General features: G+C 42.1%; 1 protein-coding gene across 4 annotated transcripts in view; it reads left to right on the forward strand.

The window, feature by feature from the left end:
• CHRM3 (cholinergic receptor muscarinic 3) overlaps positions 1-24,246 on the forward strand; it is a 476,802-nt gene that overhangs the window by 430,806 nt on the left and 21,750 nt on the right. For all 4 annotated transcript variants that reach the window (XM_084832236.1, XM_084832244.1, XM_084832260.1 and 1 more), the window contains one exon: positions 2,534-2,625. The gene's annotated coding sequence lies outside the window, so the exon portion shown is untranslated. The remainder of the gene's footprint in view (positions 1-2,533; positions 2,626-24,246) is intronic.

Genomic DNA, 24,246 nt, shown 5'->3' on the forward strand with positions numbered 1-24,246 from the left:
TGTTATTAATTCCAACTCTGATGGGGTTTTTATTTCAATAATCCTTTTTGTCTCCTGTTTTTTCTCTTTATTTACATACCAAAGTATGAAGGACTTTCTGCTTCATTTTAATAGTGTTTTTTTTTTAAAGAATAACTATAAAATGAAGATGTTATTTAACCTGTTCAGAAACTTGCAAACAGTGGAAACATAATCTGTTATGGTATGCATGCCTCATGATCTTAATATAAGAAAGTATAAAAATAAAATAAGGATTGATGATGTCAGTTCTGTACAAAATTATTATTTGAGGTTTTTCATCTCTGCTAATAGGGTTTAAAAAAAATACATCCATGAACTGTCTTTCCAAACACCTGGATATTTCTGTCTGAATATTGGAGCAGGGGAATAGGCAAATGTATTTCTTAGGGCATAATTCAACGAAAACATAACAGTTTCAATTTGATGAGGACATAGTTGCATCTCAGTGGAACTGAAAAGTAATTAACTTTGGTATGTTAACTTGATAGGGTGGAAATGCATGTTTTTGATTTACAGGAGTATGTTACATGATAGAAATTCATCTTAATCTTAAATCCAAAAAAGAAAATATTTGTAAGGACAAAGGCAAAAACTATCTCAATGTTAATATCTTTTGGGGGTGGGGTGGGATGGTAGTGCTGGTTAAAGGATCTTGACTACAAGCTTTGATAATAAAATAAGATTGTAAAAGCTTTGCGGATTTTGTTATTGAGCCCTTATGTATCAGAAGTACAGCAATAATGTGAGGAATTAGTAGAAAATAAGGTTGGGCAAAAAATAAAAACCACGGAAAGTGTTTAAGCAAACACAGTCCATTTGCCATTAAGCAATGCTACATTTTGACAACAGAAATCGCAATGTGTACTGTGGGGAGGGACTTGTTTTGGGCTAGAGAAGCCATCTCCTCCATGATTTATGGGACCATTTATAGACTCAAATCTCTTCACACAGCATACCCAGATGAAGGGGGGAAATCAGCACATTTCCTGCAGGGTGGGGGAGAGGGGAATGTGCAAGCTCCACATACAAGGACACCTTGTACATCTCATCATACAAGTTCTTTTCAAACATTGCACTGGCCATGCCTAACTTGCTCATGCTTCCTTTCCCTGCACCTTCAAACTGCCCTCAGTCCTTAGCGTGCATGTTGACACTGTGTGGTAATATGTCATGTAGCAGGAAAGGGACTAAAAGCAGATCATCTTAATGGATGCTTAGCCCTCCCAACTTTGGGGACTATGGCATGGTCTCTAAACCCAAGAAGAAAGACAAGGGCAACAGTAAATTAGGTAGATGAAAACCTCCCGTTTTGTTTAAAGATTTATAGTGTGAATGTTAAAATTTGGCAATCCTCTAACCCATTTGTCAGACAGCCTGCTCTAGATGTTTGTAGGTAGGCACAAAGTAACCCCATCTTGACTCAGAATCCCTGAGCAGTTTCAAGCACTATCCTCCCAGTTACAACTTCAAAGAAGGCAGTAGAAAGGAACCCAAAACATACTACTGCCGGCTGGGAAGTTCAACTGATTCCCAAGTGGCTTCTAAGCCAGATTTTCTGTTCAAATCTTCAGGACTGGACTGAGCTGCAGAAGTCCTCTCATTTCTGGAGTATATGACATATTGCTTCTCCAACTTCACTGTGAGCCTGTGGTCCACCAGATATTATGACTATCCCTATCATTAGGCAGATTTGTGACCCTTCTATGCCCACTTTACCCATATATCTTCCCAATCTTTTGCAAGGGCCTGGGAGTGGGACATAATATATGCTAAAGACACATCTGGCCTGATAGTTTTGATTTATTTATTTATTTCATGTTTATCCTCTCTTTCTTATGGAACTCAAGATAGCAAACCTAGGCAGTCTCTGTTTATTGCTGTGACATGCATCTCCCAAGTGCCTATTGCTTTGCTACTGAAGGCTTTGAGTCAGGGATGTACGAAAGTGACTTACCTTTTCACGGATTCTGTTCATGGGGGGGAGGCGTTCCGTCCCTCCCCCCGGAATCCTCCACGGGGGGGAGGCGATCCGGTCCTCCCCCCCAGAATCCTTGATGGCTGGCTGTGCTCCGTGGCAGCTCCACGGAGCAGCCAGCCAGGCCCAGGCCAGGGCCAGGGCCGTCCGCAGCCGGATTTCCAGCCGCGGAGGGCTCTGGGTAACAACAACAAAAAAAAAACGTGTACGCAAATGGCGGCGGCTATGGCTGCCACCATTTGCGTTCCTTATTTTCCGCCGTCTTAGTCTATGTCAATATTTATGTAGACTAAGACAAAGAAAAGAAAGGGCAATGCAAATAGCGTAGTGGGTACGTGTTTTGCGTACTTTTTTTTTTTAACCCAGATGTGATAGGTTACGTAAGTCTTTACATAGCCTATCACATCTATTGGGGGAGGGGAGACACAGACTGCATATGGCAGCGGCGGCAGCTGTTCGGAAGACCAGTTGCTGTTAATTCTTAATTTTTAAGAAATTAAAAATTTCTGCAATTCTCTTGCTTTCTCCATGATGCAGCGAATGTTGGCGATTTGATCTCTAGTTCCTCTGCCTTTTCGAAACCCAGAAAAGCAAGAGTTGTGCAGGATACATCACCACAAATACTTAAGGTGAGTTTAGGCAAATCTTTACCCATTTTCTGAAGTCATTTTTTTACTATGATTATCCTGCCTGTTCTGTTCTAGTATGACATGCTATTAATTATATCTTAGTCTGCATAAAAATAAATGTAGCAAGAACAAATCATAGGTAATAGTACAAGCCATAAAAAGTTAGCAGGCATGCTGTACTCATCTCTTGTACAGTGTCATTATTGTTCACAAAGACACGGAAGTTTCACTGCTTTTCCTTTTTTACCCCCAGTTGACTTCTAAATTCTTCACAATTATAACTTTACAAGGTACTAGTGCAATTGGCATATAGTCTCATGGACATACATTGCTCGTAAAGAAAGGCATAATGATAACAGGATTGGGAATCCTTACTTCTTTATCACTTTTGCATGCTACTCTTCCTCAAAGGGCTCTTGTCATCTTACATGTTTTCCCTCCATTTTATCCTCACGACAGTTCTGTGAGATTGGCTAAACTAAGAGATTATGACTGGTCCAATGTCACATAGTATAATTCACGATGAGCCGGAATTTGTATCTGACTTTCCTAATCTATGTTCAACACTATTCACTAAACCACTGCCACTATGGTTAACATTTCCTAAAAGGCTCAGTTCTGGACTTGGAATTTTTGATATTCTTATCATTTGACAAATTATTGTAAATGTGTTTTTGTCTTATAAGCCACCAAGAGAGCTTTGGTTAATGGGTGGCATAGAAATGTAACACATACATGCATATATAGATACATACAATAAAAACTGTCTTTCTTTTAGAAATATGGGAAGGCATTTGACAATAGCCTTTTTTTTTGTTTAAGACACACTTTCTTACCTTTTCAAACACTTAGAAAGTTCAGGGGCTATGGGTAAAGAACTCCCAGTAGACATATGTATAGTTCCTGCTATTTGCGTTGCCCTTATTTTCGCTGTAGTCTACGTAAATCTTTACGTAGACTAGATGTGCCAAACTAAGGAACGCAAATGGCGGCGCCCCATGGGCGCCACCATTTGCGTACGCGCTTTTCTTTTCTTTTTCCAAAGTCTTTGGAAATCTAGCCGTGATAGGCTACGTAAATCGTTATGTAGCCTATCACGGGTGTGTTTTGTTTTGTTTTTTACTTCCTTTTTTATTTTGCAATGGTGGCGGTGGCAGCCAGTCAGAAGACCGGCCGCCCCCGCCGAAACGCCGCCGAAACGCCGCCAGGACCTGCCGCCGAGAGGGACATTCGCACGAGGTAAGTCCCATCCCGGGGGGGCGGGGGGTCGGCGGAGAATTTCACCACCAATTTCAGGGGGCCGAATGCATTGGCATTCGGCCTCCCGGAGATTCATGGAGAAATTCTCTGCCATCCCTACATCTTGCAAGATTTTAAACAGTTCAGCTGGGATTCCATCGTCTCCTGCTGCCTTGTTATTAGCAATGCTTCTTAAGGCCCATTCAACCTCACTCTTCAGGATGTCTGGCTCTAACTCACTGACCACACCCTCAAATCTATCCCCGATATTATTATCCTTCCTATACAGATCTTCCATATATTCTTGCCACCTTTTCTTGATCTCTTCTGCTTCTCTTAGGTCCTTGCCATCTTTATTTATTTATTTAATTTCTATACCGCCCAATAGCCAAAGCTCTCTGCTTTGTTTTTGATCATATCCATTTTTGCCTGGAATTTACCTCCGATGTTTCTAATTTTCTGGAAGAGGTCTCTTGTCCTTCCTGTTCTATTATCTTCTTCCACTTCTGCACATTGCTTGTTTAAAAATAATTCCTTATCTCTTCTGGCTAACCTCTGGAATTTTGCATTTAATTGGGCATATCTCCCCCTTTCACTGTTGCCTTTTGCTTTCCTTCTTTCTTGGGCTACTTCCAGGATCTCAGCAGACAGCCATCTTGCCTTCTTGGTTTTCTTTTTCTTTGAAACGTTTTTTGTTGCCGCCTCCTGAACAATGTTGCAAACTTCTGTCCATAGTTCTTCCGGGACCCTATCTACTAAATCTAGTCCCTTAAATCTATTCACCTCCACTGCATATTCATTAGCAATATTAGTGAGCTCATATCTAACTGATCTGTGGGTCTTCCCTATTCTCTTTAGTCTGATTCTAAATTGTGCAATAAGAAGTTCATGATCTGAACTACAGTCAGCTCCAGGTCTTGTTTTTACCGACTGTATAGATGATCGGAATAGTGGAATTTATGACATGAAGGAGTGGAAATGCTAATGTTCATCCTATGGTTGTACCTTTTAGAAAACCAGCAGCAGCCTATGTGATTACAGGACCTAAATGTTAAACCTTTCAGTGGCTACTGCAGGGCTCCTCACCATCAGACTAGGATGTCTATCATCTTGTGAAGGTATCCTAGTATTGTAGCTCAGCACAGCCATCAGTGCAAAGGAGGTGGGGAAAATTTGCAAAGTCAGCCGTGATAGGCTACGTAAATCGTCACGTAGCCTATCACGGGTGACTTAAAAAAAAAAAAAAGCGCGTACGGATAATGGCGGCCCCCATAGGGAGCCGCCATTCCCATTCCTTATTTGGTCGCTGTAGTCTACGTAAAGATTACGTAGACTACGGTGAAAATAAGGGCAACGCTATTTGCATTGCCCTTATTTTCGCCGTAGTCTACGTAAAGATTTACGTAGACTACAGCGACCACATAAGGAACGCGAATGGCGGCTCCCTATGGGGGCCGCCATTTGCGTACGCACTTTTTTTTTTTTTAAGTCACCCGTGATAGGCTACGTGACGATTAACGTAGCCTATCATGGCTGACTTTGCAGATCTAGCCGTGATAGGCTACGTTAATCGTCACGTAGCCTATCACGGGGGCGTTTTTGTTTTTTTTTAACTTTTTAGTTCGCGGCCGGGCGAGGCAAGGCGCCTCCTCCCCGGCCTGAATTTCAGCCGGGCGAGGCGGGAAACCTCCCCCCCGGCCTGAATTTCGGCCGGGCGAGGCGGGAAGCCTCCCCCCCCGGCCTGAACAGCAGCGAAGCGCCTCCCCCCCTGAGCAGCGAAGCGCCTCTCCCCCACCGTGAAAAGCTTCGAGGACAGGTAAGTGACTTTCGTCCACCCCTAAGCTGAAGGCAGCTGCAGTAAAGGCCTGGCAAAGCATCTCGAGGGAGGAAACTCAGCATGTGGTCATGTCCATGGGTTCCAGACTTCAGGCAGTCATTGACTGCAAAGGATTTTTTTTCATCCAGGTATTCAAGGCGATCCTTAAGTTTGAAATGATGTTGGTTTGTTCCATTACTTATGAGCCACCAACGATGGGGTGTGTGTGTGTATGCCACTGGCTGTACTTCCTGAATGGTTAGTGCCCCACTTTTGTCAAACCCCTTGAATTACAGCTAAGTCCTGACTTTGCTCCCATCTGGGTGTGTTTCCTTTCAACTTCAATGTGGTGGTGTACAGAGGCCAAATGCCATAACAGTTATCCTTGTTCCAATATTTCTGGCCCTGACTGTATGTGGGGGGTTTGAAAATGTTAAAACAATTATATTACAAATATCATTGCCATCTTACCTTCTGTGCAGCTATTGTATTTGTGTTTTTATATTTGAAAATACTGAACAATTTTTGAAGAGATGTAACCAGTAATGTAATAGTTTATGGACTTGACAAGCCAACATGGGTTCTCTTGAAATGAATATCACACCACATAACTCTGTGTGTGTGTGTGTGTGTGTGTGTGCGTGTGTGCACCCAATTAGTTAACAAAAAAGTTACTAAAGGGAAATGAATGTGTTTTCCAATATATATACATATACGTGTACTTTCTTATATAAATACACACCAGGAAACCACACTGCTCTCCAGACGTTATGACTATAACACTTTTGTTTGTAATATTCATGTAGAGAAAAAAAACCTGGCAGCTGATCTGTTCAGTTTTAAGCATTCTAGTTACATTTACTTTAACGTAATTAAACAGTCCTACAGCTCCATTGGATATGATGGATTTCCCCTCCGGGAGGAGGAATAAGAGACTGGAAACTTCCCCCCACCCCCTTGCAACTGCCGTGGAAAGCATATGCCAGCTGCATTCTGACATTGCAACAATGATCTTGGATGACCTTGTAGAGGTCATCAAGAGAACATTCTAGGGGAGGGAGGAGGAAAGGAGGCCAGGATCTGCAGGATCCAATGGCCTCTCCATCAACATCCTGACTCACAACAAAGTAGGCCAGCTAGACAGGCTCCGAGGCCCATCTAACTAAAACCTTTATTTTTAAAGAGGGCAGGATCCATCCTCCTGCCACTCTGCCTGACTTTTGCTGGCAGGGTATAGGATAGACAGAGGGCTCTGATCTTGGAGCCCTCTGTCTGTCAATGGAGCAATCCATAGGGTTGCTCTCTTAAACTGGCTTAATTCAAGCACTGCTTCAAAACTGGAGTTTGGTTCATGCTCTTCCCTGTGTGCACTTTTCAATTTTCATGCATTCTTTAATACAACACTAATTAGTTCCAGTTTGAAGCATAACTGAAAGTAAAATCCACAGTCAATTAAGGAGACAAAAGATAACAAATTACTGAGTTTCTCAGTTTTTCCCCCTTCATTTTCTGTAGGAGCAGTGCAGAATCTAGTGCAAAAAAAAAAAAACAGAAGACATTGAAAATACAATACACTTTACACTTTAACTGTGCCTTACTGTATAACATCAGACATGAGATATAACCAGGTATAAGCATGTGTAATGCTATTATATCAGATTTTTATGAGGGGAAGTATAAACAACATTTGGCCTGAAGCCTTCATTAGAACTAGTTGAATATAAACTATGGCTCATGAATTCCAAGTCTTATCAGGCAGAGAGTTGACCTCAAAATCCTATATTAGCCTTGTGTGTGTAAATATCTTCTGCTTGTGAATAGGGGATGTCTGTAGATAAAGGGTACAGCTAATGGATATTATGGATTATGATATATGCTCAATTTTGAATACCTTGTAGTAGAAAAATCTATTAAAATCAATGTACTGTGCACAGTTCCCTCAGGATAATCTTTAGAGTATGGCAGCAACTGACGTAAACAACCAAGATAAGGAGATGAATTAACTATGAAAGAGAGAGTAACCATTATGTGGTCACATGGAATGGAACTTGAGAGTCCACAAAGAGAAGTAGCAGTCCTATGAAGAGTACAGGAACCCCACAGTTCTGAGCCAAATCCACATGTTACAACATGTGTTTATATTGCAAGTTGTTCTTCTACTATACTGTTAGGTGATCTGTGATTCCTTTCTTGCCTGTCAATTTCAGCCTTCAAAGAACCTTAACGTTGAAGCCTCTTTTTTGCCTAAATGCTTCAGTACAATTTTTAAGCAAGGAGACTTAATCAGATCAGAATTTTTTTTAAATGGCTTGTTAAACAGATTTGGACAAACTATGTAAGACATCTTCTCTGACTTAACAGAGCTGAATAAATGCACAGGCTTTTTCATGTTTCCTTTTGTACCTCTTTAGACTATATGCAGGGGTTTTTCAGCTAGTTCACATTGTACCCTAGGCATTGCTACTTGACACATAGCAGGAACAAGCCTCAGATGTGTGTACATCTGCACTCTGCACAATATTTTCAGTTAGCAAGTCAACACAACATGTACAGTACATGCTTTGCATATAAAAGATTCCAGGTTCAGTTCCTGGCATATTCAAGTAGAACTGGGAAAGACTCCTGTCCAAAATCCTAAAGATACATTACTTATCAGTGCAGGCAATACTGAGCTAGGTGGACTGATGATGTGTATTGGTATAAGGCAGCTTCTTATGTTCCCAAGATTCAGTCCACCATTGCAGAAATTGTGCCTGTGAAAGATTTTCAGATACTTTGGATGTCATCATGTATCATTACGGTTACTCACTCCTTGAAAACTTTTATATAATATGGTTTGATTGTTTTGTATCTTTTGTAATTTTATTGTTTGTAAAATACTGGGTTGAATTGCAAACCTGTGAGTGGGATAAAAGTAGCCATGTTCTATTGTAGCAGCTCTCATGCTTCTGCTTGTGCAAGAGGTTGTACAAGATACATTCTACATGCAGAAATGCACCTTTGTATCCAAACCACTGTTATTACAAATGCATCTCACATGGTGCATGTTTATATTAAACAAAGTTTGATTTGCAGGGGTTTATATAACTTATGTTTTTGTTCTTTGTGCATTAGAATTTCCATTATATAGCATGCTTTGATTTATAATTTGATATTTGAGTGTTTCCACCTTGATGTGTAGCTCCATGGTTCTAGCAGTTACATTGGTGGGACACTTGCTTCTTTCTCTCTTTTGTTGTCATCTTGAAAATTTAATATGAACCAACACTTAAAGCACACGCATTTGTGAGGTAAGCCCTGCTGCTGTGACCCATCTGGTGCAAAAAAAAAGGGGGGGGATAAACAGATTTTGCAAGCGGAGATGGGTTAAAGAAGACGCAGACAGCAAGCTTGGGTTGAAAATTGGGCCACATTTATTGAAATACCTGCAAAGAGGTAACTAGGACGGGCATCTAACTGTGTCAGCGGCTAGCTGGCACTTCTTGGGCGAAAACACACCCAGCCTGAGGGGTGGCGGTGATCTCGCCATCCCTCCGGACTGCCCCTTCTGGGGGAGGTAGACCTTCCGGTGTCACCCCCGACCCGGTGCCGCACAACACCTGGGTGAGTGAGTAGGGTTGGTCTCCCAGGCAACCCTTATCCCCCCGCTGAGCTGCACAACCCGTTGGGGGGCCTCAGGCATCACCTGTCACCATAAGGTGCCTCTGCATGCGCACCATCCCTACTTTCCTGTTTTTGCCCGTCTTAGCTGCCAACTGGAATGTGACCGATGATATAGACCATATTCCCTTACAGGACACACTTGTCCCGCAAAACAGTGTGACGTAGGCAAAAAAGACTCACAGTAATAGGCCAATCAAACTGTGAGCCAAAAAATTCCTACATGGCTCCCAAAGGGCAATCGGTAAGAAACCCACACTGCTTAGGGGAGGGTGGGAGGGAGCTGCGTCGAGCCAGAGAGCTGAGGTTGGGAAGGGGACTGAGTTTAAGGCAATTCAGCCTGTCCCTCCTTGCATGGTGGTGCCACTGGGGTGCACCAATCAGAGGCCCCTATGTCTTGTCACCCCACCGCCCACAATGCCCCCCCCTTTCAGCCAGAGAAGCTGGCACCGGGGTTAGGGCATATATGTATAGTGTGTACTTAAGCAAGTATCTATGTATATTCTTAGGTACTGGTTCGCTCAAAACAGGTACAGTACAGAACATAGTTACTAATACAATACTCTAATCAAACTAACTCTTAGTTAGATTAAATGCATTATAATTTCTGTTCTTTTTACGTATCCGTCTTTATATTGCTCTCTCTGAAGGACATGCCACCAATATTCTTGTCAATGGATACTGTCCATGATCCAGAGGGGAGAGAGAGAGAGAGAGAGAGAGTGTATGTGTATGTGCATGAGGCAATAAGTTGCTTCTCTACATACAGATGCAAAAGCCCACTCCTAAGCAATTGTGGGACAATGGGTGAAGAGGGTCACAATTAGCTATGTAACACAGCTTATGCACATGCAGCATGTGGTTGCTTTTCTTCGCAAAAGATGCCTGCATGAGGAAAACACCTGCACTCTATTAATAAATTTCTTTCAGCAGAATGAGTTCTCTGGACTGTGTAACCACTGATTTCAAATCCGAGGAGTATATTCACTTACCTAGAAGTACTTGGTCATGTGATGTAACTTCTGCTGAAGCCTGAAGGTCTTAAATTGAAGAAACATGTAATGTCTTACTTTATTTTTCTGTGATGGACACTGTACCTTTAATTTTGGGTGGGGCAGTGTTGTTAATGGTAACCAGACAGACATATGTTTCATTCCTGGTTTGAGGACAACAACAATAGTACAAAAGGAGATTTTACTGAGTAATGAATCCACAAACAACTTTAATGAAAGAGGATGTCTCATTAATTTTTGATATCCAGCAAGAATTTTTACACTTAAACTGAGCAGTTCACCAATTTTGCATTTAGTACAGTATATCTCTCATCATCTGAATTTGCTAGTCCATCCAAGGCTTTTGCAAAAGTAACCATATTTGGAAAAGATAGTTCTGAAGACTGAATGGAGTGAGAGTGAAAGGTATATAAATGTCATCTTTCATTTCTCACAAGTCACAGTCTTCCATAGAGAGGACAAGCTCACTGAGACAGCTCTCTCCTGCCTTGTGCTTTACATATTCAGTACTGTTGCTGCAACATGTTTCAGTATAAAAAAGTATGGTCTATTCTTTAAAAGGTTTAGAAAGAGACTGATTGTAAACACTTTAAGCTGTGATTGTAGACTTCAAGTTGTGTTTAAATCACCATCTTTTTTTCTTTTAGGTTTATTGGGGAGGGTACGGTTGGAAATCTATTGTTATTTCCTAATACAATTAATACTTTTTAAAACCTACACAAGGAGATATTCTGAAAACTGAACCAACATCGAAAGAGTTGATAACACCATGTAAAAAATTGGTCCACTAGCTCCAAACTATGTGAGGAAAGAGCTATTTTAAAAAACCTTTAAGAATGCAGAGGGAAAGGTGTGTCGTTTTTAAAATGCCTGCACGTGTGTATTTTAAGGTGGTTTTATTTGCCACCATCAAGGATGTGTTTGCAAACTGTGTGACATGAATGATGAGCCACTTGATGGTAACAGATTCATCTCAGCTGGCCTGGAAGTAGGACAAGAGACTGATGCCAGCCAAGAACCAGAGATGTATGGAATGTAAAAGTCTAGAGGTATTTGCATGGGATCCCCCATGAAACAATACAAAGAGCTGCAATTCCTGTACCTGTTCCAAAATTGAAGTGACCCACTCTTTTATAATATACAATCATTTTATTTCCTACTCTTGGTCAAAACTAGAGGGGACTCTGGAAGCAGGACTGTTTCAGTTAAATTTGACCAGCCAATCTTATACCATCAACGGCAATTTCTCAATTTCTTGTTGGCTGAGTAGTAGCTCTTGATCTTTGCACTGCTATTTCAGTGAAAGGAGAGAAAAGGTCATGAATGCCATTGATTTTCTCTGTCAGGTGCAGAAGTGTGGAGCTTAAGAATCTGCTTTTACAGATAAGAATCTGCAGTGGGCTCTGCTAGAGGATTCTGATCTGAGAAAGTACGGAAGATGAGTGTGCTAAAAGGACATATGAGCAGGAGGGAATGGAACATGTTTTTAACCAATTTCCTTGAGAAATTGTTTAGTTCCTTCTTTTGTTTCATTCAAATCTGCATTAACAGTCCTGTGTTCCTCCTGAGTTGATTTAAATTCTCAGTGACAGTCTGATTGCGAGACATTTCTATTATACGTGAGCTCTTCGAAGTAGTATTTTCAAAACAAGGAAGTAGTACCCATCAGTAGAAAGCCTGACAGAAGAGGAACTGATTGCTAAATGACTGCATTGTCCAAATCCTTCTTAATTTAAAGCCATATATCTATTCTATTGCAAAACAATGTACAATATCAAACCCTTATGTTTACCATAATGTGCCTTAGACATGGGCTATTGGTGTCCAGTATCTACTCTTGTTTCTAGGATTGTTATTCATCTTCAGTTCTATCCAGGGTTCTGTGAGCGGAGTTCCTCCCGTAGAATGGGGCACACTCTAGCCCCGGCTCCCATTCTCCCAAGGTCCTCCAATCTGCTCAGGACAGCATAAGAGGTGGCATGAAGGATTGAAGGGTGAATCAGCAAGAGTTGCCTCCACCTTCTCCATTCCATTCACAGAAGGCTGGATCCGTGGCCCTTTCACAAATAGGACTCCTTCCAGTCATAGAAAGGCAGCTTTAGGTCTAACTCCATGTCTCTGAAAATATGTAATCTCTGTAAAATATTTCCACAGCAATTGCAACAAACAACTAAGGAAGAAGAGATGGTGAGGGACAAAACACTTAAATATGGGAAAGAATTATGCAGTGTCTATGTAAAATATTTACTTGTGTTTTAAAACACTAAACAGAAGTGTAGCTTTCTCTTGGTGTCTATGTGGTATTACTTTGACAGACAACAGAAGTGACAGAATGCTAACCAACCACCAAATGAATTTTCTTACCAGTAGGATGTTTTAATTATCCTTCAGTCTTGGCAGTTTGGGACTCAGATTTAGAAGAGAATGATTTTTAAACAGTATGGTGAGTGTGGTCCACCAGGATGCCCTGGTTTCTGAGCAAGACCAACACTTAATGGCAGCGACACTCCATTTATCTGAATGAGGTTAGCCCACCCTGCTGTCGCCATTGGATACTGTTGAACGTTCATTAGTGCACACACTAAGGCTCCCTCAAATGCAGACACAGAATTCTACATTGCAGAATGTCAAACACAGAAGAGAATGAGGCAACCATTGCAGGTGCAGAGATTTCTGTGCACATTGGGAGTACAAAAGAGGTTTGGCGGATGCTCAAAGTGTGTGTTTTGAAAGCTATACTTCTGAAAGGGTAAACCTATAAAATGGGCCTGCAGAATCCATAGACTGTAACTTATTTTCTACTGATATCTATGGAAGCAAGAGCATGAATTTGTATATGAAGATACTGCAGGGATCTACTCTGCTTAACAATTGTGGTTTATATTCGGTTTTTAATATCTGTCATGGTATTACATGAAAGAGTGCTTACAGGCGCCATGAAATGAAAAGTGAGTTGTTAGCAAAAAGTGGGTTTTCAAGGAGAAATGCATTCACCTGTTTCTCAGGATGCAGTGGTGATTCTCCCATAAAGGATAGCCATAACTTTTAATATTCCTTTCTGCTTGCTCTGTTCTCTTAAGGTCACCGAAGTCTGAAACTGAACCTGATACTTTCTGCTGACACTTTAAAGTTGTTTCCTCTGTTTCATTAATGAAGCTCTTTTTGTTCCTTCTGTCTGAAACAATTTACCTCCACCCTTGGCACTGAAAGATGCTACCTCCTCTGTGCAAAAATGCATGATAAAGGGCAGATGAAAGGAAGGGAATATATAAGCGTCATCAAAAGGCTCTTCCTTGAGGTATTTGAGTTTTGCTATTTCACAGCTGCAGTGGCAGAATGTTTTTTTCTAGGGATACTCATTAGTGTAATGTTAATGTTTATATAAATGTGTTATAATGGTGTTTTATTATTTGTAAGTACAAGTGAAACCTGCTGCACAATGCTGCAGTGTATCTCCATCCTTAAGATGAGCACTCTGGTTCAGAGCTCTAGATAGCCCGGAACAGGAGTTGTGTAGTGCTGTTCAGGGCTCTCAGCTGGGGAGGGGGAGTTTCAGGAGTGGAGAAGGAATAACAGATACCATTTTTCTCCCCACCAAGGCATTCCTCTGCTGCCAGAGCATTGAGCATTTTATAGCTATTTAATCTGGAGAGTAAGAAAAGGAAAAAGTTGTCCTTAATGTTTTCCTTCCTTCTGAAACATCATTGTATAGTGCAGGGGGGAGATCTTTAACATCATGGTATGCATCCTCTCCCCCTTCATAGATCACTGCCTTGTTGTGGTGAAGGGGCTTGCGTAACTCAGTGAAGCCATAAGCTATGCCATGCAGGGCCACCCAAGACGGACAGGTCATGGCAGAGAGTTCTGCAAAATGTGGTCCACTGGAGAAGTAAATGGCAACCCACTCCAGTATTCTTGCCAAGAAAACCCCATGGAACGTATCACAAGGCTAAAAGATATGACGCTGGAAGATGAGCCCCTCAGGTCGGAAGGTGTCCAATATACTAGTGGGGAAGAGCAGAGGGTATTTCCAAGTAGCACCAGAAAGAGTGAAGTGGCTGGGCCAAAGCCGAAAGGACACTCAGCTGCGGCTATGTCCGGTGGTGAAAAGAAAATCAGATGCTGTAAAGAACAATATTGTTTAGGAACTTGGAATGTCAGATCAATGAATCAAGGTAAGCTGGAGGTGGTCAAACATGAGATGGCAAGATTGAACATCGACATCTAGGGAATCAGCGAACTAAAATGAACAAGCATGGGCGAATTTAATTCAGGTGACCATCATATCTACTACTGTGGGCAAGAATCCCTTAGAAGAAATGGAGTAGCACTCATAATCAATAAAAGGGTGGGAAAAGCAGTCCTGGGGTACAATCTCAAAAATGATAGAATGATCTCAGTACGAATCCAAGGCAAACCATTCAACATCACAGTAATTCAAGTCTATGCCCCAACCACTGAGGCCAAAGAAGCTGAGGTTGATTGGTTCTATGAAGACCTACAACACCTTCTAGAACTAACACCAAAAAAAGATGTCCTTTTCATCATAGGGGATTGGAATGCCAAAGTAGGAAGTCAAGAAGTCACCGGGATAACAGGCAAGCATGGCCTTGGTGTACAAAATGGAGCAGGACAAAGGCTAATAGAGTTTTGCCAAAAGAACACGCTGATCATAGCAAACACTTTTTTCCAACAGCACAAGAGCTTTTCCAACTACACATGGACATCACCAGATGGTCAATATCAAAATCAGATTGACTTTGTACTTTGCAGCCAAAGATGGAAAAGCTCTATACAGTCAGTAAAAACAAGACCTGGAGCCGACTGTGGCTCAGATTATGAGTTTCTTGTTGCAAAATTTCGGCTTAAATTGAAGAACGTAGGGAAAACCACTAAACCATACAGGTATGACCTAAATCATATCCCTGATGAATACACAGTAGAGGTGATGAATAGATTTAAGGGATTGATTAGACCTGATAGACAGAGTGTGTGAGGAACTATGGACAGAGGTCCGTAACATTGTTCAGGAGGCAGCAACGAAATCCATCCTGAAGAAAAAGAAATGCAAGAAAGCAAAGTCGCTGTCTGATGAGGCTTTACAGGTAGTTGAGGAAAGAAGGGAATCGAAAAGCAAGGGAGAAAGGGGAAGATATATTCAACTGAATGAAGAGTTCCAGAGAATAGCAAGGAGAGACAAGAAGGCCTTCTTAAATGAACAATGCAAAGAAATTGAGGAAAACAACAGAATGGGAAAGACTAGAGATCTCTTCAAGAAAATCGGAGATATCAAGGGAACGTTTTGTGCAAAGACGGGCATGATAAAGGACAAAGAAGGCAGGGACCTAACAGAAGCAGATGAGATTAAGAAGAGGTGGAAAGAATACACAGAAGAAGTATACAGGAAAGATCTGAATGTCCCTGATAGCCATGATAGTGCGGTCACTGAACATGAGCTGGACATCCTAGTAGGGATGTACAAAAATCACTTACCTGTTCGTGGATTATGTTTATGGTGGGGGGGAGGCGTTACGTCCCTCCACCCAGAATCCTGGACTGCGGGGGAGGCGCTACGTCCCTCCACCCGGAATCCTGGACTGCGGGGGAGGCGCTCCGTTCCTCCCCCCCCCCCAGGAATCCTCCTTGGCCGGCTGTGCTCTGCAGCAGCTCCGTGGAGCAGCCGGCCAGGCCCAGCCAGGCCAGAGACGTCCACAGCCAGATTTCCAGCCACGGAGGGCTCTGGGGAAAACACACACACACGTATGCAAATTGCGGTGGCTACAGCCGCCGCCATTTGCGTTCCTTATTTTTGATGTCTTAATCTACGTAAATATTTACATAGACTAAGATGGCGAAAATAAGGGGAACTAGGGATGTACGAAAGTCACTTACCTGTTTGCGGATTATGCTGATGCTGGGGGGGAGGCGCTCTGTCCCTCCCCCCGAAATTCTGGCCAGGGGGAGGCGCTCCGTCCCTCCCCCCCCCCCCCCGAATCCTGGCCAGACGGCTCCGCTCCGCAGGGATTCTGCGGAGCCGTCCGCTGGCTAGCAGGGACGCAAATAGCGGCGGCCATAGCCACCGCCGTTTGCGTCCCTGGAGTCAGCCGTGATAGGCTACGTAAATGTTTACATAGCCTAACACGGCTGATTAAAAACAACAACAACAACAACGCACATATGCAAATGGCGGCGCCCATGGGCTCTGCCATTTGCATTCCTTATTTTGGCATGTCTTAGTCTACGTAAATATTTACGTAGACAACGGTGAAAATAAGGGGAACGCAAATAGCGTAGACACTCCGCTATTTGCATTCCCCTTATTTTTGCCGTAGTCTACATAAATGTTTACGTAGACTAAGACGTGCCAAAATAAGGAACACAAATGGCGGCACCCATGGGCGCTGCCATTAGCGTACGCACGTTTGTTTGTTTGTTTTTTACCCAGATGTTTTAGGCTACATAAAAACTTATGTAGCCTATCACGTCGGTATAAAAAAAAACAAAAAAAAAAAACCCCGCAAATGGCGGCGGCGGCAGCCGGTTGGAAGACCAGCCACCGGAGCCGCCACCGCCGCCCGGAAGATCTGCCCCAGGTAAGTCTCATCCCGGGGGGATCCGCGGGGGGCAGAGGGGTGGCAGGCCGTTCCACCACAGGTTTCGGGAGGCCGAATGCAGTGGCATTTGGCCTCCCCGAGGTCCGTGGCGGAATTCTCTGCCATCCCTACATCCTAGAGAGTGAAGTCAAGTGGGCCTTAGGAAGCATGACTAACAACAAAGCTAGCGGAGATGACAGTATTCCAGCTGAGCTATTTAAAATCCTAACAGATGATGCTGTTAAAGTGCTGCACTCAATATGCCAACACATTTGGAACATTCAACAGTGGCCACAAGACTGGAAAAGGTCAGTTTACATTCCAATTCCAAAGAAGGGCAATGCCAAAGAGTGTTCAGACTACCGTACGATTGCGATCCTTTCACATGCCAGCACGGTGATGCTCAAAATCCTACAAGCTAGGCTTCAGCAGTATGTGAACCGAGAACTACCGGAAGTACAAGCTGGGTTTCAAAGAGGCAGGAGAACTAGAGATCAAATTGCCAACATTTGCTGGACCATGGAGAAAGCAAGAGAATTCCAGAAAAGCATCTATTTCTGCTTCATTGATTACGCTAAAGCCTTTAACTGTGTGGATCACAACAAACTGTGGCAAATTCTTAAACAGATGGGAGTACCAGACCACCTTACCTGTCTCCTGAGAAACCTGTACGAGGGTCAAGAAGCAACAGCAAGAACCGGACGTGGAACAACCGATTGGTTCAAAATTGGGAAAGGAGTACGACAAGGCTGTATATTGTCGCCATGCTTATTTAACTTATACGCAGAGTACATCATGAGAAACGCCGGGTTGGATGAATCACAGGTCGGAATTAAGATTGCCGGGAGAATTATCAACAACCTCAGATACGCAGACGATACCACCCTAATGGCAGAAAGTGAAGAGGATCTAAAGAGGATCTTGTGAAAGTGGAGAGTGCAAAAGCTGGTTTGAAACTCAACATTAAAAAAACGAAGATCATGGCATTTGGCCCCATCACTTCCTGGCATATAGAAGGGGAAGAAATGGAAGCAGTGACAGATTTTATTTTCTTGGGCTCCAAGATCACCGCAGACGGTGACTGTAGCCAAGAAATTAAAAGACGCTTGCTCCTTGGGAGGAAAGCTATGGCAAACCTAGACAGCATAGTAAGAAGCAGAGACATCACCTTGCCGACAAAGGTCCGTATAATCAAAGCTATGGTTTTCCCAGTAGTAATGTATGGCTGTGAGAGAGCTGGACTATAAGGAAGGCTGAGTGCCGAAGAATCGATGCTTTCGAACTGTGGTGCTGGAGAAGACTCATACGAGTCCCCTGGACTGCAAGGAGGTCAAATCAGTCAATCCTAAAGGAAATCAACCCTGAGTGCTCATTGGAAGGACAGATACTGAAACTGAAACTCAAATATTTGGCCACCTAATGCGAAGAGAAAACTACCTGGAAAACACACTGACATTGGGAAAGATCAAAGGCAAAAGGAGAAGGGGACGGCAGAGGATGAGATGGCTAGATAGCATCACCAATGCAATGAATATGAACTTGAGCACACTCCGGGAGAGAGTGGAGGACAGGAAGGCCTGGCGTGGTATGGTCCATGGGGTCACAAAAAGTCGGACACGACTTAATGACTGAACAACAACAACATGCATCCTCTCAAATCTTACTCCCCACTCCCCTGATACTTAGTATAAACCTTGCTACTAGAAAGAGAGCCTTTTCTGCTGTGGCACCCCGGCTGTGGAATGAGCTCCCTAAAGAGGTTTGCCTGGCATCTACATTGTAGTCCTTCTGGCGCCAGGTGAAGACCTTTTTATTCTCCCAGTATTTTGGCATTTTAGCTTCCTAGTCTTTTAGCTTTGGTGTTTTAAATCTGTATTTTAAATCTCTGCATTGCTTCTAAGTTTTATTCTAGTTGTACTGCTATACTGTGGTTTTAAGCTTTCATATTTTATATTGTTTTATGCTGCGCTTTATGGTTTTAATTTTTGTGAACTGCCCAGAGAGCTTTGGCTATTGGGTGGTATAGAAATGAAATAAATACATAAATAATCTATACTGAGCGAATCCCCCAGGTATGTAGACACCACTAACATATTTTAGGGTGAGCCTGTTTTGCTTCCAAATTGACAGGTACTCAGCAACTGGGAATGATTTGAGAGAGGTGACAATTCTGAGTATATGATCTCCATCCCCATTTTCTTCTATATCGTCCAGTAATTTTCTCAGGAGTAGCAAATACTGAGCATTGCTGACACTGAGGAATGTTCAAATGCATCTGAAAGCTTAAGGAACAGTGGTACCTGTTAGTGGTACCTGAACTCATAAAAGGAACAGTGCTCTTATTTTCAGTTTGGGAATCCTAAGCACAGGAATGTCTGCTGAAATTTTCAAAGGATGGTAATCTTAAAATCAGCACTATGAGGGGGGAGGGGGAGCTAAATTCCTACTTTTTATAGAATGTACATGTATATACATAGGATTGGATCCAGACTTGCTCTCAGTGGGTTTCTGCTGGTGCTGGAAGAAGGGCATGGGGCAATGATTTTAACTGATGTTCCTTCCCCCTTTTTTCTGCAGTCCCCAGTGCCACCTTCAACACTGTTCCAGCAGATTGCGGGACCCTCCAGGATAGCATGGGAGGTGGGGAAGCAGGGAGAAGGGGGAATTAGAGATAATTGCCACACAATCCCCTTCCTCCAGCAGCAAGCCTCTACTGGATCTTGGTACGCTCTACAAATAGAAGATGCACTTCTGTGTACGGAGGGGCAAGTCTGCATCGAATCTACAGTACACACACTACTATCCTTACTCAGAAGTAAATCTCACTATGTTCAGTGGTGTTCAATCCCTGGTAAGTCTGTTTAGGATTGCAGTCTTAGACACAGTTTATAAACATCATTGGGCACAAGTACATAGGATTGGGCAGTTATTGTTCTAATGTAAATCTAGAGTTGCCACTGTTTGAATGGAACTGTCTGGATATAATTGAGTTGATTACATTTAGAACTGGGCACCAATTTTCTATAAAATCATAATTACGATTGGTATTAGCTGTGGCATTTAACCAATATGAGATCCTATGCCTAGTTAATATTTCTCATATCTAGTCATACAATCCTTGGATAGTAGTAGGATTATTTTTCCATGATGCTACATTTTAGAAATTGGCCACTGTTAAAAGGACAACCAGCTACCTTTTAATTTGTATTATTGCTTCCTTGTCCATAGCACCCAAGAAGATTGCTGTATAATCTAAGTGCAATATACCCAGTAAACTTCTTAATGTGTGTAAGTATCCTTGTCTTAGCACATCCCCACCAACAGTGAATATATGAGCCTGGTTAGCCACATATTTTCCAGTAATACTTTGTGAATTGCTGGTTCATAAATGAAGTTTACTACCTTAATTCCAATGTAAAAACAAGCTCCCTAATATTCAAGAATGTGGATTCAAGCCATTTAAGGTGCAATCCTATGCATGTTTAGACAGAAAAAAGTCCTACAACACCCAGCATGGCCCAACTATGCATAGGATTGGACCCTTATAAGTTCATATTCTGTCCCATGCCTCTTGTTTTACATCAATCTGTAGAGAACTACTCCATTAAAAAACAAACCATAAAATGGATCATTCTCCCAAGACTAGGAGCCCTAAACTTTATATAGCACATTCTCTTCAGTAGTGCTATACTGACAATATGATGTATTATAGAGTAGGAAGGGACCATGGAGATCATCTAATCCAACCCCATTTGACGTGTGTGTGCATGTGTGTGTGTGTGTGTGTGTGTTACTGAATTATTTCATATATGTATCCAAGTAAAACCTTTTTGTACCTTTTACTATTCAGATTATTCTGTTTTCTTTCCTTGATGTATGCTTGTGAATTTATATACTCTGTTATTCTAAACTGTATCCTCATAAATAGCTCAACTGATGGTGTTATTTAGTTAATAATGTAACAAAAAAATCTAAAATGCGGTATATTTTAAAAGATTACCAAAATTTCAAGGTGTGGGTCTACACATCCCTATATCAAAGAAGCAATTTAAAGAACGTAACCTTAAGCAACAAGCAGCTCAGGGGTTTTCTAACCTGTTCCCACTATAGCAGCTGGATATGCTCTTAAACATGTTACTTTGTCATTTATACAAGAACTGAAGGAGCATTAAAAAAATTATGTTCAGTAGGAGATAATTGGGTTAGACCCAGACTTATGCTCAACAGTGCTGAGGAAAGGGGTGGGGCAGCAATTTTCCCGCTTCCCCCTGTAGACCCCAGCACAATCTCCCACATTGTTCCAGAGGGTTCGGTGACCCTATGGAACAGTGTGGGAGGTGGCACTGGGTGCTGCAGGGGAAGGGGGAATCAGAGAGAATAACCACCCCACCCCCTTCCTCCAGTGCAAAGATTTCACTGGGTCCCTTCCCTTTGTGAAGGCACACATCTGGATCCAACTCATCAAGTTTAGTGATGAGCACACTTACCCACACTACCTCAGAAAGTAACAAATTCATCTATACTCTCAGATAACAGTTGTTTAATTTGAGAACTCATTCTATGTAAACGGGTTTTTGTGCGTATGCTACACTGAACTGCATTTTAGGAGCAGTAGTTTGGAATTGCATAATGTGTCATGACATCAAGCATCACAATGTTATGTCCTGATTGGTTGTTTTCATGTGGCCTGTCGGATAATCAAGTCTAATTCTTTTATTTATCAGAAAGGAAACAGGTGGAGGTTGCCAGCTGGCATTACTGTTGCCACACCCTCCATGAGTTTATTATTTTTGTCACACACACCCCATCCCAGGAACATATTTTGTTCTGGAAAGTTTAGTTAAGTAACTGCATCTACCGAAGTCCTGCGCTCCACCATGCCAGCCTGCTGCACCAGCCTGCACCATACCACAGAGATCTTCTCCTACTCGGATTCCCTTTCTAGTATTCCTCTCACACAGAGACTCAGGCAAACTAATCACAAAATTTGGCTTCATCATTAATCAAGTTTGAATGCCAGCACCATTCTCACCATTAGCTGCATTGCTCCCTTTTCAACAGAAATTCCATTACAACATGAAACAGAAAAGTTTCATGCATGAGTGGAGAAATTTAAGAAGAGAGAGAAAAACAACAAATAGGTTCCCAAGGAAATGAGTTTTATTTTTCAGTTATTGGAGTGCTAATACAGAATGATACTCTGGCTTCTAATGGCTTGTGGTCTAAGCTGTAATTCCTATACAGATCTTAATAACAATAAAATGTCCATAAAAAATAAAGAGCAATGTTTGTACAGTTAATGCCTCCTTGTAGACTAAAGGATCAAAGTTTTTGTAGAAAGTTACTCTTTTTTCATTCAATTTCAGGCATTACCTTTAAAAAACAACAACCCACAGGAGCTATTTCATCCACTTATAGGTATCAATACTGTTGTTATGACGTCCTTATCCTATCACTTCTAGCTATCCCAAATAGTTTGCAGTGTGCTTGTTCTGCAGTGGCTGTAAGCCAAGAGGAAAGAAACTAAAGAGTTATTGCTACTTTAAGCTAATGGAAATTCTCGGCTAGCCTGAGCAGTATTACTGTGGCTCTTACATCCAAGAAGCCTTGTTTGGTCCCAGCAGAGACAGATTCCTTACATATTCTCTCTCCTTTCAGTGCTGAATGTTCAGATAGTTGTAAAGAGCTATCAGATTGCCTTCTTGTTTTTTCTCTCTCTTGTGCATGTGTTTAAAACCAATCTAAATCTATTTAGTCCTTTTAACTTTACATAGGCAATTCCTTCCAGTGAATTCCTCATTATGTTTTCTTTTATCTGCATTCCCTCTCCTCCTGCTGACTTCTGGATATGGAGATACTTTGCAAGCTATATTTCAGTTTCCCAGAGCGTTAGAAAAAACATTTTTGCATCTTGGTATATTGATGTCTACTTCTTATACTGAGTGCTGGTCAGCCCAAGAATTAGAGAGACAATAAACGCAGGATGGGCCCCTGCCCTAGATTTCCTTCTGTACTGCTTGGATTTCATGTCTCCTTTTAATGGGCAACGTCTGCTACCAGGGGATAGCAAAGAGGGAGAGAAAAATGCTTGATCAGAAAGCACAGCCCAAGTCTGCCTTGGTCAGGAGGGACCACAGGAAAGGTACAAAGTGTTTGAGCTCCTCAGTTTCAGGGAAAGGGCTGGAGAGACAAGATGCCCCAGAGCTCACGCAACAGTGAGAGATCATCCTATGATTTAATTGGCAGAAATGATGTTTCAAAAACAGAGCAGTTCATAGCATGTCATATTGAACAGATCAATCCAAAACTCAAATTATGAAGTGGACTTCAGGACTTGAGCCAGGAGCCTTAAGGCTTGATGCTGGGACCTAGCCTACTGAGCTCCTTATGACGGTGTGTGGTCAGACCTCAGTGTAAGAAAGGAATCGTGGTGTGCAAATCAGCCCCTGCAATAGGTCACAGAGCCAGTGTGGTGTAGTGGCTGGAGTGTTGGACTGGGAGCTGGGAGATCCGGGTTCTAGTCCCCACTCAGCCATGGAAGCTCAATGGGTGACTTTGGGCCAGTCACAGACTCTCAGCCCAACCCAGGGTTGTTGTTGTGAGGCTAAAATGGAGAGGAGGAGGATAATGTAAGCCGCCTTGGGTTCCTTGCAAGAGGAAAAAAGGTGGGATATAAATGCAATAAATAAATAAATAAATAAGGCCTCTCGATTGGCCAGGCATTGTGTAGACACTAGAAGCCTCAAAATTCACCTAGTTAACAGAGTGGTACCATCCTCATACTGCACTTTCAGCTCAACTAGAATCCCAAGTTCTAGGATCTAATTTTAGGCACCTTTCAGTCTTCGTTTGTTTATTTATACAACTCTTTGTTTATTTATAAAAAATACTTATCATGGCACAACCATCCCTGACCTTGCTTCATTCTTCAATTTGTTTTACAAATTCCATCCCACCTTACACCAATGTGATATACCTTACAGCTTTCCTTATTTCACTTTAGAATACATGGCTGTGTACAAAAAAAGCGGGGGGGAGGCAGTTTTCCAAATCAGAATAGTTCATCCAAGAATAATGGGAGACAACAAACAGGCACATGTAGCAAAATAATAATAATAATAATAATAATAATATTTAAGATGTACATTCTATCTGCGTCAAGAAGCTCAAAGTGGTGCTCCTGATTTGGGAGTATCACCATAAATTTAAAGCCTTTGGTTATCCCTGATTGTGAAACAAGCCTTAATGAACTCTTGACAGGAAAGGAGGCTTTCACCACACTTCTAATCATAAGCTATAC

The sequence above is a fragment of the Heloderma suspectum genome, chromosome 1 (assembly GCF_057233095.1).
Source record: "Heloderma suspectum isolate Gila_16-S chromosome 1, 16-S_ref, whole genome shotgun sequence".
Taxonomy (NCBI): domain Eukaryota; kingdom Metazoa; phylum Chordata; class Lepidosauria; order Squamata; family Helodermatidae; genus Heloderma; species Heloderma suspectum.